The sequence below is a fragment of the Haematobia irritans genome, chromosome 1, assembly GCF_050003625.1.
Source record: "Haematobia irritans isolate KBUSLIRL chromosome 1, ASM5000362v1, whole genome shotgun sequence".
Lineage (NCBI taxonomy): Eukaryota > Metazoa > Arthropoda > Insecta > Diptera > Muscidae > Haematobia > Haematobia irritans.
This window is the reverse complement of record NC_134397.1, coordinates 143,274,389-143,283,330: the sequence shown is the minus strand read 5'-3', so window position 1 is coordinate 143,283,330 and position 8,942 is coordinate 143,274,389.

Genomic DNA, 8,942 nt, shown 5'->3' with positions numbered 1-8,942 from the left:
TTCGATAAACTTTTCTAAGAAGTAATTGTTTCCCTTATATTTAGATGATTACACTTAAAATTGGGTATCTTAACTTATCATACCATGTATGGACTAACTCACAATTTAGAAAACGATGTTAAGAAGTTTTAAGATACCACAACCCAAGTAATTCAATTGTGGATGACAGTCTTTAGTAGAAGTTTCTACGCTATCCATGGTGGAGGGTACATAAGATTCGGCCTGGCCGAACTTATGGCTGTATATACTTGTTTTATACTAATATATACTGCTCCGTCCGATTACATTTACCGGTGTGAATTTTAAGTCTAAATAATTTGTAGAAGTGTAAAAATTTCGCCCAAATCAGTTGAGATTTAAATATATATGTATATGGGACTATAAATCTTTATATAGAAGGCATTAAAAATGTTTGTCCATGGAATAGTGTAGCTTATAATATAGTCGGCCCCGCCCGACTTTAGTCTTTCCTTAATGCTTTTAATCCACCATGTGGACTTAACCGCCTTTACATTACCACCACTCATAACTTTTCTATTTACGTCAAGGGTTAGAAATGAAATGTGAAACCTAGAAGAAATTTCTAATAGTTCACCAAATTGCATGTCATTCCTGTACACTATGACTTAATAATGGTGGAACGTAGTAGAAAGAAATCTCGAAATACCAAAAATTGTAGCGTGTGAAATAATGTGGATACGAATAATTTTCCCTTTAAGCACAAAGATAACACAAGCACCCGCCAACTCTTCCTTCCAAAACAAAACGAATGGAAAATAAGAAAGATAAACTAAAATAACACCAAAAAAAAAAGAAAACATTTCTCTATGTTCTTTCCCCAAAATAATTCGCACAGTTGAAAAAAAAAATTAACAAAGAAAAATATGTAAGAAAAATACTTTACTTTTGCCCAAGAAAGCAAATACTCGTCGTACTGTAAAAATAAGTCGCGCTTGGTTGAGCACATAGTAAAATATTTATGAGACATTCTTATAAAATAAATATCATGGAACGTCCACAGAGGACATATGGATGCAATTTCTGTTGTTCCAAATAGAAGCAGTGTTGGGGGCAACGTAATAGTAGTAGTATTATATTTTTCTTAAAGCACTTATTTTGTAGTTGAGCTCATGTAAACTTAGATTTTTGGCAATTCCAAAAATTTAGTTGAAATTTCAACTACCATTTTGTATAACATTCGTGACTTTTTCAATGGAATACACAAATTCATTGTGGTTGATTTACAAAATAAGTACATAATAGAAACAAGTAAGTAAAGTCTAAAGTCGGGCGCTTCACTACTATATAGATCACACATTTTTGATACCATCTCCTTCAAATTTGTTGGGAGCTATATAAAAGTTTATATTTCCATATACAAATATTTAAATCAGAGCCGATTTGGTGATTTCTTTATACTTCTACAAAATCTCTAGACTTTAAATTTAAATCGGCTAACACCCTGAAACGAAACGCAATTAAGTGAAACAAGTTAGTAAGGTCTAAAGTCGTGCGGGGCCGACTATATTATACTCTTCAACACCAGGGCTGTGGAGCCGGAGTCGTAGTCGGAGTCTGAAGATTTTGCTGGAGTCGGAGTCGTAAAAATTTTGCTAGACTCCGGCTAAACCAAATATTTTAAAACACTTCACATTTTTGTAACTAAGCAAGTTTTTACGCAAATTAGTTTCCATTGCGTTATTCATTCGATCAATGTACAGCATGATTGTAAATGAAAATCAACTTCCAATTACGGCTATCTTTTTATGTTTCCTAGAATATTTGACTAGCAGATGGGCTGGATCGATCCATTTTAATGTCCATATCAATTTATTTGAAATATTTCGAACAATCGAAATTATTATACCCTAAACCACATAGTGGTCAGGGTATAATAAGTTTGATCGGCCAAAAAATGTGCCTACCAGAAATATTGATTTTAGACCCCATAAAATATATACCGATCGACTCAGAATCACCTCCTGAGTCGATCTAGCGCTTGGTGTCCGTCCGTCCGTCCATGTATTTGTTGTTCACAGGATTCCGGTCGCAATTATTAACCGATTTTGATGAAATTTGGTGTAGGGAGTTTTTTGGGCACAAGGACGAACGCTATTGAATTTGAAAGAAATCGGATCAAATTTAGATATAGCTCCCATATATATGTATCGCCCGATTTCGACAAATGGGGTCACGTTGCGCGTTTTTTCAAACGGATCGTCACCAAATTTGGAAAAATGTAATCTTTTCCATCGCCCTTCAAGTCTGCAAAATTTCATCCAAATCGGTTCAGATTTAGATATAGCTCTCATATATATGTATCGCCCGATTTTCCCAAATTTGGCCACAAAACCTTTATTTATCAACCGATCTTACTCAAAGTTGGCTAAACATAATCTTCTATAGCACTTACTATATGTGCAAAAAATCATCGAAATCGGTTCAGATTTAGCTATAGCTCCCATATATATGTACCGCCCGATTTTTGTAAATTTGGCCATAAAACCCTTATTTATCAACCGATCTTACCCAAATTTGGCTAAATGTAGTCTTCTATAGCACTAACTATATGTGCAAAAAATCATCGAAATCGGTTCAGATTTAGATATAGCTCCCATATATATGTATAGCCTGATTATCCCAAAATTTGGCCATAGAACCCTTATTTATTAACCGATCTTACTAAAAGTTGGCTAGATCCAGTCCTCTATAGTACTAACTATATGTGCAAAATTTCATCGAAATCGGTTCAGATGTAGATATAGCTCCCATATATGTATCACCCGATTTTGAAAAATTCGCCCCTAATAACCTTATGTTTGACCATACAGGCCTCATTTCTTAACTGATCTTACTCAAATCTTGCACAAGGTAACCTTTTGTGGTATTAATCAAACCCGCAAAATATTATGCAAATTGGTTCAGATTTTGATATAGCTTCCATATATATGCATCGCTCCATTTTCCCAAAATTTGCCCATAGTACTCTTATTTATTAACCAACGTTACTCACATTTCAAATTTTGATGTACTAGCCGATCGTACTTATACGTACTTGTAGCTCTTACATAAGAATATTGATCGAGTTTTACAAATTTGTATTTATTACCCACACTAATTTAACGATTTTCTCTTTTTTAATAATGGGCTCAATATTAGTGGCATACTAACTCCGTGGGCGCAATATCAACACAGTCAGTGTTGCTAGAAGTAGGGGAAATTCCCTGTATGTAGGGTTTTTCTAATATTTAGCGTCGTAGGGACGTAGGGCCACAATGTAGGACATTTTCACTCAACACAATTTGTAATAATTTTTACATTTTGGTGGGTCTAGAGGAGGAAATTAGAAGCCGGCAAGGCTTGATCTTTAACAATGTGTGGTAAACTTTATTCCAGTAGAGAATTTTGTCAACATTTTATTTCTATAGAACATTTTGTCAAAATTGTATTTCTATAGAAATTTTTTTTTTTCAAAATATTATTTCTATAAAAAATGTTCTCAAAATTTTATCTCTGTGGAATTTTTTTTCTATAGATAAATTTCTATAGAAAAATTTCTCACAAAAATTTGTTTCTAGAAACTTTTTCCAAAATTTTATTTGTATAAAGATTTAACAAGAAAGATTACTAATTTGGGTAGAATTCTACCAACTGTGGCAACCGTGGTGGTAATACAAATTTATATTCTATGTTTTTTAAATTTAACGAAAAATATAGTAGGAAAAATCTTTTGGGAATGTAGGGGAAAGTAGGGAACTTTTTTTGTCCTTGTAGGGTAAACCGAACATTTTCCGTGGCAACATTGACTATGAGCTATAGTCAGATTGACACAAAGAACCCATAGACATGTACCCCTTAATTTTCTTAAATATGCAACTGCGGTTTATCTCCCAGACCTATATGTTACCCCACAAATGCTTATGATTACTAATTCTGTAATGGTGGTTTAGGGTATGATATAGTCGGCCCCGCCCGACTTTCTACTTAATTACTTGTTTTAAAGATGTTTTTTACTTGAAATATAGCATAAATTCCTCTGGAAGTCGAGTCTGAATTTGCAAAATAAAATTGTCGTTAATTCGTTTTTAAGGGATTTTGATGGCATATGAAGAAACAAAGCTGAAAAAACGAAAAATTAAAATTTGCTTCCTAGAAGCAAGCACACGAAACCCAAATTTAAAAGAGAATTGTGTCTTAAAATATCGCTATTTGTATTCTCCGCTTCTTTGGTTCGGAATCAATACCAAAATTTGTAAAGTAAAGACAATATCTTTAGAACCGGGCATGGTTTTTTTCAGTGCATATTTAAGAACTTTAAGGGGTACATGGTTATGGGAGTTTTATCACAATCTGAACAGAAATGTCTGATATTAGGTGCTATAGTTGATTCTGAATCTGCAGAGTTAGTATTCCACTAATGTTGAGTTCATTAATAACAAGTATATACGGCCGTAAGTTCGGCCAGGCCGAAGCTTATGTACCCTCCATCATGGATTGCGTAGAAACTTCTTCCAAACACTGCCATCCACAATCGAATTACTTAAGTTGCGGTAACGCTTGCCGATGGCAAGGTACCATCTCCTAACACCATCTTCTAAATTGTATGTAAGTCCATTCGTGGTATATATTAAATCAAAAAAGATCGATCCAATACCATAAGCGTAGGAACGCCTCTGGGGAGGGGGCTTAGACCCCCCAGAAAAATTTTAGCCCCCCCCCCCCAGAATTTGAAAACCTATTTACGATTTTACATTTTTATAAAAATTAAACAAGTATATACTCGTACAACGCACAAAGTTTCACTAAAGACTTTCATGCACAATCGAATTACTTGGGTTGTGGTAGAAGTCTGATATTTATGAAATAAGGCTGTGGTTTAACCATATGATTTAGTTGAATAAAAAATAGTAATCGATATTAAAACTATTCTTTCATAATTTAATATCTTAATAATGCTGCAAAAAAGCGTCGCCAAAAAAGAAGTGAAAATGTTCTTTTTGGGTCTGGAAGTGGTACAAAATTGGCGGAGAAGCGATGAATGTAATATGAACTTGTCATAGAACGAATGTCCACCGTTTCAACAACCGTTGCAATGAATTTGCATCACTTCTTAAGGTGTGATCTGAATTCAGTGTTTTGAATGTGAATTAAAAATTTTGTGATATTTTCCCAAATAAATAATTTTATACTTTTTTATGATTTTTAATGCATTCTAACGCTTGTTTGAAACGTTTTTTCAAATATTATCGATTTTTCTATAATGGATTTAGCATTTTTGTGGCAAAATTTTAATAATTTGTACCATTTTATTTATTCTTACTCTTTTTTTAAACTATTTGAAAAAAGAAAACAAAAAATTACGCATTAAAATATAAAAAATGAAGTAAAAAAAGTTCCTGTGTAGTTAAAATAGTTAACTTCTTTGTGAGGACATTTTTGGAAGTGCTTTTAAAGTTGTGCTTTTAGAACAACTCCCAATTTTTTGCTGGGAAAAATGTAGAACTACCCTACGGGAAATGGATCAACCACAGATCTGGTACAGGACTAGTCCCTGGTGTGTATGGACCAGTCCCAGTTCTGAGCAAAACGTATGGAAGGGACCGACCACTTTCACATGGATTTGTCATTGACGGAGCAAACTTACATTTTAGGACGCGTCTTGGACTCATCCCAAAGGACACGTCCTGGGACAATTTAGAAGGAGCAACCCATAAACAGGTCCTCAGGAACCAGTCTCGGACAAACTCTTAGAAATCTCTTTCAATTTGGGCTCATAATCGAACCCGAAATGAAAAAAAAAACTTTTTAAATATGTCGAACAAAAGGTTATTCTGATAATTATATTTCACTAAATGTGAAAATTGCAACTAACTGGAGCACAGGTACCAGTTCTGTGATAGGTCCGTCAGTGGCAATTTGCACCAATTTCCCGTAGGGTACTTTTAGTTGCTTTATTATAAATTGATTGTCGAGTTATTTTGATGTCTATTTTTTATTAAATTCTATGAAATAAAACATTAGTTGAACCTATAAGTTCAGTCTATAAAGTTTTAGCTAGGGGGGCTATAGCCCCCCCTAGGAAAATTGTCTAGCTACGCTAATGTCCAATACGTATATAATTCAGTGTGACAAAGTAGACATAAAATTTTGACACAATTTTCTACAGAAATAAAATTTTAACAAAATTTTCTATAGAAATAAAATTTTCACAAAATTTTCTATAGAAATAAAAATTTTGATAAAATATTCTATAGAAAGAAAATTTTGACAAAAATTTCTACAGAAATAAAAAAAAAATATAGAAATAAAATCTTGGTAGATTATTTGTGGCTCGAGTGACAACCTGATTATGAACCGAATAAAATTTGAACAAAATTTTCCCTAGAAATAAAATTTTGATAGATTATTTTTTTTTTTTTTGTAGATTATTTTTGGCTCTAGTGGCAACCATGATTATGAACCGATATGGACCAATTTTTGTGTGATTGGAACAATTTTGGTATGGTTGTTAGCGACCATATACTAACACCACGTTCCTAATTTGAACCGGATCGGATGAATTTTGCTCCTCCAAGAGGCTCCGGAGGTCAAATCTGGAGAACGTTTTATATGGGGGCTATATATAATTATGGACCGATATGGACCAATTCTAGCACGGTTGTTAAAGATCATATACTAACACCATGTTCCAAATTACAACCGGCTTGGATGAAATTTGCTTCTCTTGGAGACTTCGCAAGCCAAATCTGGGGATCGGTTTATATGGGGGCTATATATAATTATGAACCGATGTGGACCAATTTTTGCATAGTTGTTAGAGACCATATACCAACATCATGTACCAAATTTCAGCCGCATCGAATGAAATTTGCTTCTCTTTGAGGCTCCGCAAGGCAAATCTGGGGATCGGTTTATATGGGGGTTATATATAATTATGGACCGATGTGGACCAATTTTTGCATGATTGTTAGAGACCATATACCAACATCATGTACCAAATTTCAGCCGGATCGGATGAAATTTTCTTCTCTTTGAGGCTCCGCAAGCCAAATCTGGGGATCGGTTTATATGGGGGCTATATATAATTATGGACCGATGTTAACCAATTTTTGCATGGTTGTTAGAGACCATATACCAACACCATGTACTAAATTTCAGCCGGATCGGATGAAATACGCTGCTGTTAGAGGCTCCACAAGCCAAATCTGAGGGTCCTATACGTAAAAGTGGACCGATATGGCCCATTTTCAATACCATCCGACCTACATCGATAACAACTATTTGTGCCAAGTTTCAAGTCGATAGCTTGTTTCGTTCGGAAGTTAGCGTGATTTCAACAGACGGACGGACGGACGGACATGTTTAGATCGACTCAGAATTTCACCACGACCCAGAATATATATACTTTATGGGGTCTTAGACCAATATTTCGATGTGTTACAAACGGAATGACAAAGTTAAATATATCCCCATCCTATGATGGAGGGTATAAAAAAGAGGAAATCGTTCAATTAAAAATAAATAATAAATAAATTCCATTGAAATGGGTGTAAAATGTGAACATTTCTATCATATTTCCCCAAATCACGTGTACATATGAAAGCTATTTCCAAATCTTAACCAATTTCAACTAAAATCCCTGAAATTTGAACAAAATCGGGACACTTTTCCACAAGTTTCGAAAATTTGAACGATCAAATAACGAAAAACAAAGTAGCGGATTTTTGTCTTGACCACCTTAACCTTCCCTGAAAATTGCAAGAGAATCGGAGAACGTTTCTTCAAGTTTCAAGGGGAAGGTCTAGAAAATGAGGTTCCCTTTATTAATTTTGTAACTTCCTCCAACGTTCTCTGCAAATTTCAAATAAATCGAAGAGTTTATTTTTATCACTGTTCTTTAAAACAAGTTCCCCTCCCCAACCAAATATTAAAAAATCAGATACCTCATATTAATTTCACAACCTCCCCCACGGAGGAGGTTAGTTTTTAATTTTCATCCAAAAAGAAAATAAAAAAGCGTATCTTTGTCCAAACACCACCCCAAAGTTTCCTGAAAATCCCAAGCAAATCGGTAAACTTAAACCCAATTTGCATAAAGTCTAGCATGGGGAAGTCCCCTCCCCGTCGAAATATTACAAAATCAGGTACGCTATATTGATTTCGCTGCCTCCCAAAATATTTAAAAATCAGATACCTCATATTAATTTCACAACCTCCCCCACGGAGGAGTTTAGGTTTTCATTTTCATCGAAATATTGAAAAATAACATAGCGAATCTTTGTCTAAATTCGTCCCCAAACTTCCCTGAAAATACTAAGCCAATCTGTAAACTTAAGCCCAATTTGCATAAAGTTTGGCATGAGGACCTCCCCTCCCCGTCAAAATATTACAAAATCAGGTAACCTATATTGATTTCGCAGCCTCCATCCACGCCCTTCGTAAAAATCAAGTAAATCTGGGAGTTTAGATTTTTCACTGCACAAGTATACACGGCCGTAAGTTCGGCCAGGCCGAAGCTTATGTACCCTCCATCATGGATTGCGTAGAAACTTCTTCTAAACACTGCCATCCACAATCGAATTACTTAAGTTGCGGTAACGCTTGCCGATGGCAAGGTATCTTAAAACCTCCTAAGACCATCTTCTAAATTGTATGTAAGTACATACGTGGTATTTATTAAATCAAAAAAGATCGATCCACTACGTATATAATTCAGTTTGACAAAGTAAACATACAATTTTGACAAAATTTTCTACAGAAATAAAATTTTAACAAAATTTTCTATAGAAATAAAATTTTGACAAAATATTCATAGAAAGAAAATTTTGACAAAAATTTCTAAAGTAAAACTCGAATAAAAAACATCTGGAGTTTTTTCATTAATGACCTTGAGCTGGACTAAAACCAAAAATATAGAAATAAAATTATAACAAAATTTTCTA